This window comes from Scyliorhinus canicula, chromosome 17 (assembly GCF_902713615.1).
Source record: "Scyliorhinus canicula chromosome 17, sScyCan1.1, whole genome shotgun sequence".
NCBI lineage: Eukaryota > Metazoa > Chordata > Chondrichthyes > Carcharhiniformes > Scyliorhinidae > Scyliorhinus > Scyliorhinus canicula.
In genome coordinates, this window is record NC_052162.1 from 114702337 (window position 1) to 114720102 (window position 17766).

General features: G+C 47.0%; 1 protein-coding gene and 4 non-coding genes across 5 annotated transcripts in view; all 5 read left to right on the plus strand.

Annotated features, from left to right (window-relative positions):
* LOC119952160 (gastrula zinc finger protein XlCGF26.1-like) overlaps positions 1 to 17766 on the plus strand; it is a 94513-nt gene that overhangs the window by 20922 nt on the left and 55825 nt on the right. The gene's annotated exons all lie outside the window — the stretch shown is intronic.
* Positions 13292 to 13363, plus strand: trnae-uuc. Its single transcript has one exon. It is a non-coding gene; the product is annotated as a tRNA-Glu (tRNA).
* trnae-cuc lies at positions 14561 to 14632 on the plus strand. The gene has a single exon. It is a non-coding gene; the product is annotated as a tRNA-Glu (tRNA).
* On the plus strand, positions 15829 to 15900 carry trnae-uuc. Its single transcript has one exon. It is a non-coding gene; the product is annotated as a tRNA-Glu (tRNA).
* On the plus strand, positions 17098 to 17169 carry trnae-uuc. The gene has a single exon. It is a non-coding gene; the product is annotated as a tRNA-Glu (tRNA).

The following is a 17766-nucleotide window of genomic DNA, read 5'->3' on the forward strand; positions in this document are numbered from 1 at the left end:
GGAGAGATTGCAATACTCAGTGTTACAGAGGGATCTCTTAAGTTTAACGTGCAGATTCAGTTGGCAGTTAGGAAGGCAAAAGCAATGTTCGCATCCATGTCGAGAGGGCTAGAATTCTGAGATTGTTGAATGTCTAAGCCATTAAGAATTAAAAGGAAGGCTGTGGGGCTTTGTCTTCGTAGACAAGCAGACTCCTGTTGGACAGCCTGGGATATTAAATGCAGATGGCTTTTGTATAGCTCTCTTTGAATTTTATCTGTGTGGCCCACAATGTGTCTTCGGAGGTCTTCAGGGATAACAAGGTGCAAGTATTCTATATACTATCAGATCGCTCCTTTTGTTCAAGGGCATCTCTCTTAAACAGACATAGATTCAGTCATTTTTGTGTCTTTGTGCAGTGATCATGTCTCTACACAGGTTGAGATCGTTGTCCCTCAGCATGCCACACAATCTTATCAAAACTTCACAGGATTGTCGTCTCAAGAATTTAACTTATCATATGAATAAAAGGAGAGATATGTCAGTCACCATCTCGGATTTTAAACTGGATTCTCCGCTGGCGGGATTCTCCATTGCGCCAGCAGCGCACCAACACCCAGGAATTTCCCAATGGCGTGGGGCTTCCCACAATGGGAAATCCCATTGGCCGGCTGGCAGGGCGGAGAATCCCGCTGCCGTGGGGGGTGCCGCACCATAAAACTGGTGCAGCGGGACGGGAAATCCCACCCATGGGGCGAGATTCTCCCACCCCGCGCCGGGCCGGAGAATCGGCGCAACCGCGCCACGCCACCCGCGCACGATTCTCCGAGGAACAGAGAATCGGCGCCATATGCGCCGGCGCGTTTGGTGTGGCACCATTCGTGGGCTGCTGTACGCGGCGGTGCCGGCGATTCTAAGGCCACCGCGCATGCGTGGGTTGGCACCGCCCCCAGTGCGCACCAGGAAGTGAGGCTGGAGTGGCGTGAATCACTCCAGCGCCATGCTGGCCCCCTGTGGGGCCTGTTTCATGCCATCATGAAACGCGACGGCATTCACAACGGCACAGACATTCTGCCCCCATTTTGGAAAATCCCGCCCATGGTTTTCCTTTTAAGGTTTCAGAGGCAAATGATCAAAATATTATCAAGAAAAAGGCAACTTATTCATCTCATCTACACTTCCCTGAATCTCACTGGAATATAGGTGGACACCAGATTCATACATTCCAGTTAACTGCACTCAAGGTGCGTTTTCCAATTCCTTTTCTGTCCAGGACAATCACACATTCCCATCTGATCCCAGGTATTAACATATTGTTTGTTTATTCTTTATTGTCAATGTCAGGCTGGGGTTGTTCACCTTGGAACAGAGGGGGTTAAGGGAGATTTGCTAGAAGTGGACATTTTTATGCCCTTCTAACTGTGAACTTGTATCGAAACAGGGTGTCCTGGAATAGCTGAATAGCTGGTACTCTGGCCCCTTCCTGACCTTAACACCAGTTTTTATTTATTCTTAAATCAACATTACAGCATTCAACACTTAAAGAGACATACCACTGAAGACATTTCATCACTGAGCTTACGTACAGTACAAATTATTAATTGCACAAAGTTGTTAATGAGGTAAAGTCTAACAGCCAATTCTGATCAAGTGGCTGACTCCAGCTATTCTACATGGAATGACTGCTCTTTTTGAAAATGAAATGAAAATGAAAATCGCTTATTGTCACAGGTAGGCTTCAAATGAAGTTACTGTGAAAAGTTCCTAGTCGCCACATTCCGGCGCCTGTTCGGGGAGGCTGTTACAGGTGACTACATTGTAAAACATCACTAAAAACAGATCATCTGCTCATTATCACATTGCTGGGTGTGGGATCTTGCTGTGTGTAAATTGGCTGCTTCATTTCCTACATTCAACAGTGACTACAGTTCAAAAGTACTTTATTGGCTGTAAAGTACTTTGGGATGTCCTGTGGTTGTGAAAGGCGCTACAGAAATGCAAGTTTTTAAATTGAAGATTTATGTTATCTGATTTTGTTATCTGGAACTTAATAGATTTCAGCCATCCCAACTTACCATTTAATAAATTCACTTTGGTTCAGACAAGACTTTAACCAATTAAGGCAAAGGCAGAATTCTCTCGATGGTAAATTTAAAAATAAGTTTATTAAATAAAAAAGGTTTACTGATCAACTTTAAGACATTGACTATTTACAACTTCATGTGGGTGATCAGTCTGTAGAAGCGTAACCCTTTCTGGCTCCTTCTTTGACAATAATTCTTGTGGAATTCAGCCTCGGGAGTCTGGCTACTTTTTTGACAGTAATTTCCTTGGAACTCGACCTTGGGAATCTTCAGTACTTGGCCAGCAAGGAAGACCTTCGGAACCTCTACTTTTATCCCCAAAGTGACCATTACCTCACGTCAGAGTTGGGCCTGTTGTCACATGACAATTGGTCAATTTGACCATTTGATTAATTTAATTGGGATCCTCAATTACTTACACTACCTTCTCTCAGTATCTTAAGACAGGGGAGGCACAGCGATTAGCACTGGCAGCAACTCGGCCAGGTTCCTTAAAGAGCACCTTCCAAACCCCCAACCTCTGCCACTTGGAAGGAAAAGGGCAGTAAATGCATGGGGGCACCACTGCCTGCAAGTTCCCCTCCAAGCCACACACCATCCTGACTTGGAACTATATCGCAAGACATCCCTCATCACAATGCAGAGAACCTTATTGTCTGATGTTGCATTCCAGGTGTTTTTCACATCCAACAAACTCTTTCTTCCTCAGCAACCATATGCTGCTTTGTCCATTACCTCTTGTGGGAGGGTTTTTACAGTCCCAAAATAGAGAACCCTCCTTGACGATCTTTTTACAAAAACACCTCTAATTCATCATCAGACAATGAAGGTGCTCTGCATTGTGATGAGGTATGTCTAGTTCTAATCCCGCCAAGAGATAGGAAATCCCCTTAAATACTAACTACAGTCTTTAAAAGCTGTAACAGTCAATTATTTCCTGTACCAGTGATCTCGACTAACAGTATGCTGTACATAATTAACATTGGAAGGGATTGGAAGGCCAATGGTGGGCTGCCTCTGCCACCGCAAAACACCCGCGGGGGGAGCAGAAAATCCCACCCACTGTGTCCATAGCTGGAAAATATAGATAGACACTGACCACTCAGTCCCGAGTTACTGACCATGATCCGATCATGGCCTCTGCCACCTCAGCCCAGGCCCGGTTGACATCTGTGGATGACAACCTCCTTCCCACCTCAGGGAACAGCATGCCCCACCTCTCCTCCATGCCATCCAGTAAAAGCTCGAGCTTTGTATCCGTGAATCTCGGGACCTGCTTTGGAATTGCACTAGTGCCACGTGGTGTGAGTGCTGCCACATTAGCATGTCCTAAATGGCTCCGGCAGTTACGCCCCCATCAGGACCGGGGAACACCTCCCATTCAGTCCTGGTGTCTACACTTAGCCTCTCAAACAGAGAATTCTGCCCCTTGTTCTTTGCTTCCTGACTTGATTCTCTAAATTGGGGAATTGTGGTCCCTGTGACATCACACTGTCGGGTATGATGCTATTGTGACAGAGTTCCGTGTTGTCACGGTACCCACCATGTTTGTTTACGTCATCCCGCATCACCCGTTTCCATAGTTACCCAGTTTAACTCGCTGTTGACAGAATCTTTCCCATTGATTTGGTGTTCTACCTGCCAATTGCTCAGACAGAAAACGATTGCTAAGAGTGAACATTATATCCAGACACTCAGAACAATGATTGTGACTACGTGGATTATATATTGTTGGGCAAATGGTAAAATACACGGAGCAGTTCGCTCCGTTTCTGTCGCAAAAATTGATGAAGTGAATACTGTCGAAATTGAAGAAATTATCACCGGTGGAGATCAGGCACAATGTGTCAACGGTCAAAATACCTCAGCTGCTGTTGTGTCTGCAGAGGAGATCGAAGTTGGAACCGAACGAGGAGCTTTCGATAGCTGGGGATCCAGGTAGCTAGAAGCTGGGGGATCCAGCATAAGCTCAATTTGACATGGTTGGTGGAACAGATGGAGGAGGATTTCAAGAGATGGGATTTGTTGCCACTCTCCCTGGCGGGTAGGGTGCAGTCGGTCAAGATGACGGTCCTCCCGAGGCTCCTGTTTGTTTTCCAGTGCCTGCCCATCCTAATCCCCAAGGCTTTTTCTAAATGGGTAAGCAGGAGCATCATGGGATTCGTATGGGCGAATAAGACTCCGAGGGTGAAGGGGCGTTTTTGGGGCGTAGCAGAGACAGAGGGGGGCTGACGCTGCCGAATCTATGTGGCTATTATTGGGCAGCTGATTTGGGGATGATCCGTAAGTGGGTGATGGAGGGGGAGAGGGCGGTGTGGAAGAGGCTAGAGGTGGCGTCTTGTGTGGGTACGAGTCTGGGGGCACTGGTGACTGCACCGTTGCCGCTCCAGCCGGCAAGGTACACCACGAGTCCGGTGGTGGTGGCATCTCTGAAGATCAGGGAGCAGTGGAGGCGACATAGGGGCAAGGTGAGGGCCTCGGTCTGGTCCCCGATATGAGGGAACCACAGGTTTGTCCCGGGTAGGATGGATGGGGGATTTCTGAGCTGGCATCGGGCAGGGATTTTTAAAATGGGGGACCTATTCATCGATGGGCCTTTGTGCAGCCTAGGGGCGCTAGAGGAGAAATTTGGGTTACTTCCCGGGAATGCTTTAGGTACATGCAAGTGAGGGCGTTTGTGAGCCAGCAGGTGAGGGTACTTCCGCTGCTCCCAGCACGAAGGATTCAGGACAGGGTGATTTCGGGCGTATGGGTTGGAGAAGGCAAGGTCTCAGCGACCTATAAGGAACTTCAGGAAGTGGAGGAGGCCTCGGTGGAGGAATTAAAGGGCAAGTGGGAGGAGGAGCTCGGGGAGGAGCTGGATGAGGATCTGTGGGCTGATGCCCTGAGTCGGGTTAATTCGTCCTCCTCTTGTGCCAGGCTCAGCCTAATACAGTTCAAAGTTGTTCATAGGGTGCATATGACGGGGGCGAGGATGAGTAGGTTTTTTGGGGTGGAGGACAGGTGTGTGAGGTGCTCGGGGAGCCCAGCAAATCACACCCATACGTTCTGGACGTGCCCGGCCCTGGAGGTGTTCTGGAGGGGCTTTGCGAGGACTATGTCCAAAGTGGTGAACACCCGGGTCAAGCCGAGCTGGGGAATAGCATTATTCGGAGTATGGGACGAGCCGGGAGTGCAGGAGCCGAAAGAGGCCAGTGTTCTGGCCTTTGTGTCCCTGGTAGCCCGGCGGAGGATCCTACTAATGTGGAGGGATGCGAAGCCCCCAAGCTTGGAAGCTTGGATTAATGATATGGCAGGGTTCATCAAGCTGGAAAGGATAAAGTTTGCCTTGCGACGGTCTGTTCAGGGGTTCTTCAGACGGTGGCAACCGTTCCTAGACTTTCTAGCGGAACGTTTGGTGTAGGTCAACAGCAGCTGCATCCGGGGGGGGGGGGGGGGGGGGCTTTTGTTTAGGTTAGAGTGGAGCGTTTTCCTTGCTGGTGTCTTTATTTGTTAACTGGTGGTTATTGTATTTTGTTGGAAATACCATGTATAATTTTTGCTTGTTTTGTGCTTTACCTCTTTTTCTGTTTGGAGTGTTTGGTTGAAAATCGTTGAAAATTTGAATAAATATATTTGAAAAAAAAAACTCTGGGTACGATCTACCAGCTGTGTTGCGCCCGAACAGGAGCACCGTGCAGCCGGTAGATGTAGCTTCCCCCAGGCTTCCAGGCAGGTTATACACCTCATTAGATCTAACCCGGTCTCGCACGGCGTCACGATCAGGATCTCACCCACAATGGGTGGGATTGAGCCTCGAACACTTAACTGGGTTTAAAACCCAGGATCTATCGGCTCCTGGCAGCTACCAGCCTCACCAGGGAAACCCCAGCCAGGTGCCGTTCAGTACTGGTCCACACAGACATGGGAAGCCCTGAGAAAGGGGGGGTCATCAGTGACCCCATAGCCCATGGGGAGTTGTGGGATAACGCCATGTGTGTGGGGAGTGAGATTGCTCGTGGGTGGGGGAGCCTCAAGCTGACTTATAGAAATTGGGGCACCCTTTCCAAACGGTGGGCCGATCTGTGAGAAGCCGGTCTGGCCGGCGACTTCAGCTCCCCAGTGATGAAGATGATTCTCAGTGTGGGCTTGACCGGGGAGAATTCCCCAGGGCCCAGAAAAGTGACAAAATGTGGTTAAATTGCGGCGGAGAACTTGCCGACAGAGTCAGGGAGAAATTCACAACAAACCTGCCACAAATAACACTTTGAAACAGGGGCTGTTTAGCACAGGGCTAAATCACTGGCTTTGAAAACAGACCAAGCAGGCCAGCAGCACGGTTCGATTCCTGTAACAGCCTCCCCCAACAGGCGCCGGAATGTGGCGACTAGGGGCTTTTCAGAGTAACTTCATTTTGAAGCCTACTCGTGACAATAAGCGATTTTCATTTCATTCATTTCATTTCATGCCCTCTCCTTCTCTTTCCACAGATGCTGCCGGACCTGCTCAATTTTTCCAGTTCTTTCTGTATCTATGTTAAATTTGTCTGTGGTGGCGGAACACTATTTACTGTCAAGGATAAAATAAATGTCCTTCCTCAGCCTTTGTGGATCATTTCAGTGGAAATGTGCTCTCCCAGGCTCAAAGAGCAACAGCCCACTGGAAGCAAAGTCTTGAGACCGGCCAGTCCAGCAGAAAGAAACCCTCCGACCCTCCCACTTCACCAAGTGTCAGAATGAACATGGTTCAGTCCTGGATGTGATTAACAGCAGCAACTGTAGCAGAATCCAACTCCTTCAATGACTTGAGAACTCGTTGGTGTCTCAGCAGGCTGGATAACTGAGTGAATCCCTTTCCACACTGAGAGCAGGTGAATGGCATCTCTCCGGTGTGAACTCGGTTCAGCACACTGGCTAAATCACTGGCTTTTAAAGCAGACCAAGGCAGGCCAGCAGCACAGTTCAATTCCCGTACCAGCCTCCTGAACAGGCGCCGGAATGTGGCGACTAGGGGCTTTTCACAGTAACTACAGTGACAATAAGTGATTTTCATTTCAGTGTAGATCATGTTCTAAACCTCTGTGTGCAGAGAGCAGCTGAATGGTCTCTCCCCAGTGTGAACTCGCTGGTATCTCAGCAGTTGGGATGAATGACTGAATCCCTTACCACACAGAGGGCAGGTCAATGGCTTCTCACCTGTATGAACTCACTGATGTCTCAGCAGGATGGATGGCTAAGTGTATCCCCTCCCACACACACTGCAGGTGAACAGCCTTTCCCCAGAGTGAACTCTCTGGTGTGTCAGCAGGTTGGTTAATTGAGAGAATCTCTTCCCTCACAGAGCAGGTGAACGGTCTCTCCCCAGAGTGAACTCGCTGGTGTGTCAGCAGTTGGGGTGAATGACTGAATCCCTAACCACACTCAGAACAGATAGAACATAGAACAGGCCCTTCGGCCCTCGATGTTGTGCCGAGCAATGATCACCCTACTCAAACCCATGTATCCACCCTACACCCGTAACCCAACAAACCCCCCCTAACCTTATTTTTTAGGACACTACGGGCAATTTAGCATGGCCAATCCACCTAACCTGCACATCTTTGGACTGTGGGAGGAAACTGGAGCACCCGTAGGAAACCCACGCACACACGGGGAGGACGTGCAGACTCCGCACAGACAGTGACCCAGCCGGGAACCGAACCTGGGACCCTGAAGCTGTGAAGCATTTATGCTAACCACCATGCTACCGTGCTGCCCAAATGAATGTTCTCTCCCCAGTATGAACACGTCGATGTGTTTCCAGCACCGATGGGGAGCAGAATCCCTTCCCACAGTCCCCACATTTCCACGGTTTCTTCATGGTGGCTCTCCAGGTTCGATGATCAGCTGAGTTATCCACACTGAACGTGAGTACGGTTTCTCCCTGCTGTGAATGGTGCGATGTGTTTTCAGGCTGTGTAACTGGTTAAAGCTCTTTCCACAGTCAGTGAACTGGAACACTCTCACTCAGATGCCTGGGTCTTGGTAGATTTTTCAGCTCAGACTGATGTTTAAAGCCTTTTGAAGAAGATAGAACAGTAAAATTATTTTTCCTTCTTGATTGAAAGGCCGATGATAATCATGTCCTGATGAATCAAGTGACTGTCAGATCTTCATCTGAGATTTAATTTGAGATTTCTGTCTGCAAATCCTCACTTTCTGATGTCCTGTAAAATGAGTTTACAAAAGTCATCACTGTCAGCACAGTATAGAAATTAAGAACAGACAATTCTAGTTTCTCTGGAATATTCAGTCCTCTTTCATTCCTCAAAAACTGCAAATCTCCATCCCACACACTCACCCTCCATTCTCACACTGCTGTATCTAATATTCACCCTCACAATTCTCCTGAAAGTCTTTCTGCAGCTATGATAGCATAGTGGTTAGCACAGTTGCTTCACAGCTCCAGGGTCCCAGGTTCGATTCCGAGCTTGGGTCACTGTCTATGCGGAGTCTGCACGTTCTTCCCGTGTCTGCGTAGGTTTCCTCCAGGTGCTCCGGTTTCCTACCACAGTCCAAAGAAGTGCAGGTTAGGTGGATTGGCCATGCTAAATTGCCCTTAGTGTTCAAAAAGGTTGGGTGGGGTTACTGGGTTACAGGGAGGGTGGAGGTGTGGGCTTGGGTAGGGTGCTCTTTCCAAGGACTGGTGCAGACTCGATGGGCTGAATGGCCTCCTTCTGCACTGTAAATTCTATGATTCTATGATATGTCTATATTACTGGACTAAAATTTTGGGTAATGTACAGAACTGTATGATTTGATTAGATATTTAGAGATGTTTGTGTGGTGGTGGTGGGGGGGCGTGGCGGTGGTGGGGGGCGCGGTGGAGGGGCGGTGGAGGGGGTGGTGGGGGGGAGGGGGGGTTTAAGACTGCATGGGGTTGCTTCAAGGAAGAACTTTATTTTGGAGGAAGAGCTCTCGAACCTCCTGCCTCTGAAGTTGGTGGTAGCAGAGATGATTAAGAATTTTAAAATGAAATTAAATGGGTACATGAAGGAAATAAACTTTCAGGGGAACAGGGACTGGTTGTTTAGCTGTACAGAGTCGGAATGGACAAGCTATTAAATTGATTTGTTCTGTGCCATAATGGCTCTATGTCTGGAAATATGTACGTAGCTTTAGTATTATATTACAAGACTAGAAATATTAGTTAATATACCTTATTACAGAACCAAAAATAATACATCTAATCTGTACCATATAACAACACTGGGCATATCTCACCCATATTAACTTACTGTCCCCTTAAATGTCAGCCATCTCCAGGGGAATCCAGCCCCTTATCTGTGAACATTAGGAAAGAGACCATCCTTTTAGCCAGACAAATAAATGTGGGGCAGATTTAGCACAGGGCTAAATCGCTGGCTTTGAAAGCAGACCAAGGCAGGCCAGCTGCATGGTTCAATTCCTGTACCAGCCTCCCCGAACAGGTGCTGGAATGTGGTGACATTACAGTAACTTCATTTGAAGCCTACTTGTGACAATAAGCGATTTCCATTTCATTTTTTCATGTGTCAAGCTGAGGGACCAAAGGATGTCAATGTCTTTAAGAGAGAGAGAGAGAGACCTGGGCCAAGCTTTCCAGAGTCTGCACCCTCCCTGGACTCACTTCCATTCCCTTCAGTTGAGGTCAGAATGAGACAATAAATGGAAAGGGAAGAAAATAAAGTGTTTTACTCACAGAGGTTGAAAACAGGAGGAAGTTATCACTCACACAAAGCCCGCGCTCTGATTGGCTGGAGAACCAGACTACCTCCCGTTCTCAAACTTTTTTTATTGGTCAACATCTCAGCAGGGAGGTCAGGGGGCGGGCTCTTTCCCGCATGTTCTCATCTTCCCCCCCCCCCCCCCCCCCAATCTACCCCCACCTAGGGACATGCACAGTCCCGGGCCGCCCGCCCGCGCGGCGGTTAGAGCGGTTTCACAAGCGCGGGGGAGCCTGGGAGCTACGGACGCCATTACTCAGCCGGGGACCAGTCACCAAACCATGGGATTGGGATGAAAAGTTGGGTGGGGAGCGCACTCACCCCACCCTGATACAAAGTACATGTCGGCAGTCACTGGATTTGATTGTGACCCCCGCCCCCCCTTAGCAAATTTTTTTTAAACTTCAGGTGGAAACATTTAGGCACTGGGTGACATTGGGGAGAGCAATAGGTGAGAGTGAAACTGTACCCCAGAGTCAGCACCTTCAGGGAAGGAGAATTGGGGGAAAAGCAGGAGGAATGCAAGAGGGAGGATTGCGAGTGCGAGTGCACACCAATGCGAAGGCAAATGTACACCGAACGTGAGGGCACACTGAGCACGAAGCCATACCGGGCACGAGCGCACATCGAGCGCAAAGCCATACTGAGGGCGAGTACACACTGATTGTGGCAGACCAACATCATGCCGAGTGCGAGGGATACCGAATGTGAGGGCCCTGTTCACTATGTATTTGTTTATTCTGTAATTGGTTTCCTCATGTCACTGTGATGCTCCAGTTATCCATTTGTACAACTACACTGTCGTGTATTGTAGTGTATTGAAGCCTGTAGAATGGCACGGTGCTGTCTCTTGGTGATTTACGGTTATTGTGGTATGCGGACTGTTCATGGACCAAGTTTCGTCTGTTTCTTTGCAATGGTGAAATGACTGATTTTGCGGTATTTTACCTATTTACTGTTTTATGTTGGTGTTTTGTATTTTGTTTTATGTATACGGAAGAATTATTGAACAATTCAAGATGTAAAACTTGTCTGCAGGTTGTGTTTCTCTGAGTTTCTGTTGTTTTGGCTGTAACTCTGTTTCCAGACCTGGTGTTTTGTATGGTGACTGCCTTTTTCTAACTTTGCAGCCAGAACTTATCCAAGGTTGTACATTCCTGCTACCGGTTTGATGAAGGGCAGCAGTAGCCTGCTGGAAGGGGTGGATTTTGGTTGGCATGCTGCCGGGCTGAAGGTGGAGGAGAGCTCAATCTTGCAGTCTTTGAACTAGACGGGGTCGGGAGACCAGGTTTGGTACTGTGGGAGAGGCAAGGCAGGGGCCCAATTGACTGTGTAATTCAGAGGTCTTATCAGGGTATCTCATAACCTACTGGTGACTCCTGTGTTTGTTTGTTTTTAATATATTTTATTACAAACATGGATCAATGCAGGTTACAGCAATTAAACAGCCCGGGAAACATACTTCCCAGCAATCAACTATACAATGTGTACAGATTTCCCCCCAACTCCCCCATTGTGCCCCCACGACAAACAGCCCCTCACACATGGTCACAAACATCCCCCACCTTTCCTCAAAGCCCGCTGAAGAGCCCCTTAACTCATACTTTATATTTTCTAACCACAGGAAGTCATACAGGTTACAACCAAGCCGCCATCCCCAATGGCCATGCCGACCACCACTTCAGCAAAATTTGCTGCCGTGCAATCAGAGAGGCGAACGCCACAACATCGACTTTCCACCTCTGCATGAAACCCTAAATATTGCCACCAAAGGGTCCCGGTCCACCTCCTCCGCCACAATCTTGGCTAAGACCGCGAACTCTCCTGCCCAGAAGCTTCCCAATTTTTTGCAACCCCAAAACATGTACACGTAATTCGCTGGCCCCCACCCACACCTCTCACACTGATCTGCTACCCCCTGGAAGAAGCCACTCATTCTCGCCTGAGTCATATGCACCCTGTGCACCACCTTAAACTGTTCAGGCTCAACCTTGCACAAGAGGGGGGTCCCGTTTATCCTACGCAGTGCCTCATTCCATTCTCCCCAATTGATCTCCCCTCCCAACTCTGCTTCCCATTTCTCCTTGATCTTCACCACCCACTCGCCTCTCTGCTCCCCCAGCCACTTGTATATATATCCCAAATTCTTCCCTCCCCTTCCGCATCCTGAAGCAACAGCCGCTCCAGCAGGGTGACCTGTGTTTGTGGCTGCTCCTTGTTTGGGGGCAATGCAGGGTGCTGATGTTTTTCTTTTGAACTGATGTTAGTCTCTGTGTAACTGGTGAGGAATTGTATGTTTGCTATCATCTTATTGTTTTTTTCCCCAGCGGCTGTGTGCTTACTGTGGCCCCTCATGCTTGTTGCCTGGGGGTGTGGTCAGCTCGCAGTGCTGGGGAGGGGGAGGGGTGTCCCCTCTCACTCCTCAGCCATGCTCCATGGAGCCGTGCAAGGAATAATCTCATTCAAAACTTGTGGAAGTGTAAATGTCACAAGGCTGTGAGATGACGTATTGTGCTAATGTTTAACAACAAATCGGAACGAGGAAGCTTTGCCTCATAGTTACAGATGAGTACGTTTTAATGTTCCTGCCCAGTATGAAACAGGGGAGTTTGTGTATGTTCAGCAAACGTCCATTGAGGTCACAGGAGCTGAATAAAACAGAAGAAGCTCAAAGGTAGTGCCACTCACTGAAGAATTGTGGAAATGTTGCTGGGAGGTTAAGTGAGCTGAATATAAGCTACCTGCATGTTTCTGAGCCTGTGCTCGGTGTATTGGGAGGTTTGCTCCTGGATGGAGTGTCCCCGGGATGGGCAGTAACCAGCAGATTGAAGCTGCAGTCTCCGCGTTCTGCTGGCAGCGAGTGAATGGAGAGTTTGGGTAAAATCCTGCTGCTTGCCATCTCACTCACCCACTGTGGAGCCGGGCAAGAATTAATCTCATTCCAACCTCCTGGAAGCGTAAATGTCACAAGCTGTGAGATGAAGTATTGTGCTAATGTTCAACAACAAATTGGAACGAGGAAGCTTGGCCTCATCGTTACAGATGAGTACGTTTTAATGTTCTGCACAGTATGAAACAGGGGAGTTTGTGTATGTTCAGCAAACATGATAGTTTCACTTCGGTAAAAGATCAACAAAAATTGGGAACTATTCAAATTTTGATCAAAACGTAATTGCGAAAAACAATGTATTTAACAATTGAAATGAGTTCTTACTAATTACTGATAATGTCCGCCGGATGTTGCGTTGTAAGTTTCACAGGAGCCACAGTGAGAAGGTTGGTGGGTTTTGTAAATTGGAAGTGACACATGAGCAGCTTGTTGGGCTGTTTCGTCTCACTGTCGATTTCATGTTCCAGCAAACGGCAATCGGTGTTGTGATTGGCTGAAGATGTCACTTGTGTTCATTCTGAACATGTAATTTTGTATATTTCGAATGAAAACATGGACATGAAAATTAAAGGTGAATGATATACTGTCAGGTGGTTTAACTTTTGCTTGTCAGTTTCCCTGGTGGTCTAGTGGTTAGGATTCGGCGCTTTCACTGCCGTGGCCCGGGTTCGATTCCCAGTCAGGGAATGATAAATTATTGTTGTCCACAAAACTGTTCAACGATGCTGTATCGCAGTTTCACAGAAAGGAGCTCTGCAAGAATCAGGTAATTGACATTTGTTGTTTCGCGTGAGAGCTGGCAAAGTTACAAGTGCACAGGTCAACAATAAACACAGAGGCAGGAAGAAATGGGCCGTGATTGGCTGCAAACGAAGAGAGATTATGAAGCAGCAGAAATCTGGCTGGTGTTGAGCCAGCTTTTATTGCTCACACAAACAAAGTTATCTCCCAGATCTGGTTCCAGATCTTGGGTGTGATGACAAGAAAACTTCTAACTGAAATTATTCAGTCCATTGAGGTCACAGGAGCTGAATAAAACAGAAGAAGCTCAAAGGTAGTGCCACTCACTGAGGAATTGTGGAAATGTTGCTGGGAGGTTAAGTGAGCTGAATATAAGCTACCTGCATGTTTGTGAGCCTGTGCTTGGTGTATTGGGAGGTTTGCCCTGGTTAGAGTGTCCCCGGGATGGGCAGTAACCCGCTGATTGAACCTGCAGTCTCCGCGTTCTGCTGGCAGCGAGTGAATGGAGAGTTTGGGTAAAATCCTGCTGCTTGCCCCTCACTCACCCACTGTGGAGCCGGGCAAGACTTTATCTCATTCAAAACTTGTGGAAGTGTAAATTTCACAAGGCTGTGAGATGACGTATTGTGCTAATGTTTAACAACAAATTGGAACGAGGAAGCTTTGACTCATAGTTACAGATGAGTACGTTTTAATGTTCTGCACAGTATGAAACAGGGGAGTTTGTGTGTGTTCAGCAAACGTGATAGTTTCACTTCGGTAAAAGATCAACAAAAATTGGGAACTATTCAAATTTTGATCAAAACGTAATTGCGAAAAACAATGTATTTAACAATTGAAATGAGTTCTAACTAATTACTGATAATGTCCGCCGGATGTTGCGTTGTAAGTTTCACAGGAGCCACAGTGAGAAGGTTGGTGGGTTTTGTAAGTTGGAAGTGACACATGAGCAGCTTGTTGGGCTGTTTCGTCTCACTGTCGATTTCATGTTCCAGCAAACGGCAATCGGTGTCCTGATTGGCTGAAGATTTCTCTTATGTTCATTCTAAACATGGAAGTTTGTATATTTCTAATGAAAACTCGGACATGAATATAAAAGGTGAATGATATAGTGTCAGGCAGTATAACTTTTGTGTGTCAGTTTCCCTGGTGGTCTAGTGGTTAGGATTCGGCGCTCTCTCCGCCGTGGCCCGGGTTCGATTCCCGGTCAGGGAATGATAAATTATTGTTGTCCACAAAACTGTTCAATGAAGCTGTATCGCAGTTTCACAGACAGGAGCTCTGCAAGAATCAGGTAATTGACATTTGTTGTTTCGCGTGTGAGCTGGCAAAGTTACAAGTGCACAGGTCAACAATAAACACAGAGGCAGGAAGAAATGGGCCGTGATTGGCTGCAAACGAAGAGAGATTATGAAGCAGCAGAAATCTGGCCGGTGTTGAGCCAGCTTTTCTTGCTCACACAAACAAAGTTATCTCCCAGATCTGGTTCCAAATCTTGGGTGTGATGACAAGAAAACTTCTAACTGAAATTATTCAGTCCATTGAGGTCACAGGAGCTGAATAAAACAGAAGAAGCTCAAAGGTAGTGCCACTCACTGAGGAATTGTGGCAATGTTGCTGGGAGGTTAAGTGAGCTGAATACAAGCAACCTGCATGTTTGTGAGCCTGTGCTCGGTGTATTGGGAGGTTTGCCCTGGTTAGAGTGTCCCCGGGATGGGCAGTAACCCGCTGATTGAACCTGCAGTCTCCACCTTGTGCTGGCAGCGAGTGAATGGAGAGTTTGGGTAAAATCCTGCTGCTTGCCCCTCACTCACCCACTGTGGAGCCGGGCAAGACTTTATCTCATTCAAAACTTGTGGAAGTGTAAATTTCACAAGGCTGTGAGATGACGTATTGAGCTAATGTTTAACAACAAATTGGAACGAGGAAGCTTTGCCTCATAGTTACAGATGAGTACGTTTTAATGTTCTGCACAGTATGAAACAGGGAGTTTGTGTGTGTTCAGCAAACGTGATATTTTCACTTCGGTAAAAGATCAACAAAAATTGGGAACTATTCAAATTTTGATCAAAACGTAATTGCGAAAAACAATGTATTTAACAATTGAAATGAGTTCTAACTAATTACTGATAATGTCCGCCGGATGTTGCGTTGTAAGTTTCACAGGAGCCACAGTGAGAAGGTTGGTGGGTTTTGTAAATTGGAAGTGACACATGAGCAGCTTGTTGGGCTGTTTCGTCTCACTGTCGATTTCATGTTCCAGCAAACGGCAATCGGTGTCCTGATTGGCTGAAGATTTCTCTTATGTTCATTCTAAACATGGAAGTTTGTATATTTCTAATTAAAACTCGGACATGAATATAAAAGGTGAATGATATAGTGTCAGGCAGTATAACTTTTGTGTGTCAGTTTCCCTGGTGGTCTAGTGGTTAGGATTCGGCGCTTTCACTGCCGTGGCCCGGGTTCGATTCCCGGTCAGGGAATGATAAATTATTGTTGTCCACAAAACTGTTCAACAAAGCTGTATCGCAGTTTCACAGAAAGGAGCTCTGCAAGAATCAGGTAATTGACATTTGTTGTTTCACGTGAGAGCTGGCAAAGTTACAAGTGCACAGGTCAACAATAAACACAGAGGCAGGAAGAAATGGGCCGTGATTGGCTGCAAACGAAGAGAGATTATGAAGCAGCAGAAATCTGGCCGGTGTTGAGCCAGCTTTTATTGCTCACACAAACAAAGTTATCTCCCAGATCTGGTTCCAAATCTTGGGTGTGATGACAAGAAAACTTCTAACTGAAATTATTCAGTCCATTGAGGTCACAGGAACTGAATAAAACAGAAGAAGCTCAAAGGTAGTGCCACTCACTGAGGAATTGTGGCAATGTTGCTGGGAGGTTAAGTGAGCTGAATACAAGCAACCTGCATGTTTGTGAGCCTGTGCTTGGTGTATTGGGAGGTTTGCCCTGGTTAGAGTGTCCCCGGGATGGGCAGTAACCCGCTGATTGAACCTGCAGTCTCCACCTTCTGCTGGCAGCGAGTGAATGGAGAGTTTGGGTAAAATTCTGCTGCTTGCCCCTCACTCACCCACTGTGGAGCCGGGCAAGACTTTATCTCATTCAAAACTTGTGGAAGTGTAAATTTCACAAGGCTGTGAGATGACGTATTGTGCTAATGTTTAACAACAAATTGGAACGAGGAAGCTTTGACTCATAGTTACAGATGAGTACGTTTTAATGTTCTGCACAGTATGAAACAGGGGAGTTTGTGTGTGTTCAGCAAACGAGAGAGTTTCACTTCGGTAAAAGATCAACCAAAATTGGGAACTTTTCAAATTTTGATCAAAACGTAATTGCGAAAAACAATGTTTTTAACAATTGAAATGAGTTATTGCTAATTACTGATAATGTCCACCGGATGTAGCGTTGTAATTTTCACAGGAGCCAAAGTGAGAAGGTTGGTGGGTTTTGTCAGTTGGAAGTGACACATGAGCAGCTTGTTGGGCTGTTTCGTCTCACTGTCGATTTCATGTTCGAGCAAACGACAATCGGTGTTGTGATTTGCTGAAGATGTCCCTTGTGTTCATTCTAAACATGTAATTTTGTATATTTCTAATGAAAACTCGGACATGAATATAAAAGGTGAACGATATAGTGTCAGGCGGTTTAACTTTTGCTCGTCAATTTCCCTGGTGGTCTAGTGGTTAGGATTTGGTGCTTTCACCACCGTGGCCCGGGTTCAATTCCCGGTCAGGGAATGATGAATTGTTATTGTCCACAAAACTGTTCAACGAAGCTGTATTGCAGTTTCACAGAAAATTGCTCTGCTAGAATCAGTTAAGTGACATTTGTAGTTTCACGTGAGAGCTGATATAATGTCAGCCGTGTTAAAATTCTACTTGTCAGTTTCCCTGGTGGTCTAGTGGTTTATATTCGGCGCTCTCACCGCTGCGGCCCGGGTTCGATTCTCGGTCAGGGAATTATGATTTATTGTTGTCCACCGAACCGTTCAACGAAGCTGAATCACAATTTCATAGAAAAGAGCTCTGCCTCAAAGAGTTAAGCGACCTTTGTCCTTTCACGTCAGAGCTGGAAAAGTTACAAGTGCAGCAGGTCAACAATAAACACAGAGGCAGGAAGAAATGGACTGTGATTGGCTGCAAAGGAAGAGAGATTATGAAGCAGCGAAAATCTGGGTGGTGTTGGGCCAGCTTTTATTGCTCATTATCTGGCTGAATGATTCAGTGAATCCCTGTCCACATCCAGAGCAGGTGAATGGCTTCTCCCCAGTGTGAGCCCTTTGATGTGTCAGCAGGTGGGATGACTGAGTGAATCCCTTCCCACACACAGAGCAG